This window comes from Gavialis gangeticus, unplaced genomic scaffold, assembly GCF_001723915.1.
Source record: "Gavialis gangeticus isolate Ggan-Ray unplaced genomic scaffold, GavGan_comp1, whole genome shotgun sequence".
Classification (NCBI taxonomy): Eukaryota; Metazoa; Chordata; order Crocodylia; family Gavialidae; genus Gavialis; species Gavialis gangeticus.
Genome location: NW_017729022.1, coordinates 141,808,110 through 141,809,635, shown reverse-complemented (window position 1 = coordinate 141,809,635; position 1,526 = coordinate 141,808,110).

The window sequence follows — 1,526 nt, the reverse complement described above, 5'->3', positions numbered from 1 at the left end:
GGATCAGGCACGTACACATTAATGTCTGACAATGTTAAACAGGTATAGCTGACTACCACTGCTCTTCGGACAGTGACAAAACCAACTAAGGCTTGACTTTTTTTTTTTACACATCCACAGTATCCAATGAAGTCAATAGCAGCCACTTATAATAATCATAGGATTATACCCATTTGGAATATACTCAGTAAGCACAGCCTTCACCTGAAGGTGCGTTTGCCCCTCCTTTTCTGGGTTTTAATGAGGACACTTTTTACCAGAGGAGTTCTTTATGATTAACGTTTTATCAATGATTTTCAAAGGAATTAATAGTGATTTGCCATTTACTGTAAAGGGTTGCTGATAATTCTAATGGAATGAGAAATTAGGGTATTTAAATGTCTCCTAGCACTTCTATTTAAGGGAAGAGAGAGAGAGAGACAATGCACCAGAGAGAGGAGATACAAGCTAATTAAAATCCCAAAGTCCAATTTTCACCTCAAGAAACAGAGAAAGGTTAAATAAGTCTTCTTTAAAAGTTTGTATGTATGAGTAGAGAGTTCTGCTACATGAGGGAAAAATCAACATGAGTTTAAATACATGCAGTCCTTTTAGAAATAGATTTTTGCATAGACTACTATATGTACATCTGGTAGCTACATACAGGGAGCATCCACATGCAATGATATTTCATTGTAACAACACGCTACAGTGACGTAGCATCGACAGGTGTCTACATGTGACCAGCAGCTACTTCACCATAATGGCATGCTCCCCTGTTACAGCACGCCACTACAGTGAAGTAGCTGCTAAAAATGAACGTGTGCCGCACGTATGATGCATTAGGTCAGGGGGGGATCTAGTGGCCATTACTGTGGTTTGGTACTTCCAAAAGGACAACATCACCATAGGACAATAACAATGTCACTGTAGGGCAACGTATAGGTGTGCCCACAGTCTCTTGGAAGATGTTAAGTACCCTCAATTTGCATGCAAGGTAAAGGCATTCTGCACAAGTGGCATTTCATTTCTTACATTTTCATTCATTTTTAGACCCATAGTAAACTCCACATTTTGAACGTGAATCTGGAAAGACCATCATGGAAATTTACTAGCCCAAGCAGGAAATCTATTTTTCTGCTTGGTGAAAAAATCTATTTTTTCACCAAGCAGGTGTAGCAGTGGACGTAGTCTTTCTGGATTTTAGGAAGGCCTTCGACACTGTCTCTCACCGCATTCACATTAAAACCTAGGGGACTGTGGCATTGACACCTAAACAGTCAAATGTGTCACTAGTTGGCTGGAGGGCTGCACCCAGAGAGTGATGGTGGATGGGTCCTATTTGGCTTGGAGGGATGTGGGCAGTGGGGTTCCCCAGGGCTCAGTCCTCGGGCCCACACTGTTCAACATCTTCATCAGTGACTTGGACGAGGGGGTAAAAAGCACCCTGTTCAAATTCGCAGATGCCACTAAGATGTGGGGGGATGTGGGCATGCTAGAAGGGAGGAATAGGCTACAATCAGACCTAGACAGGTTACAGGGGTGGG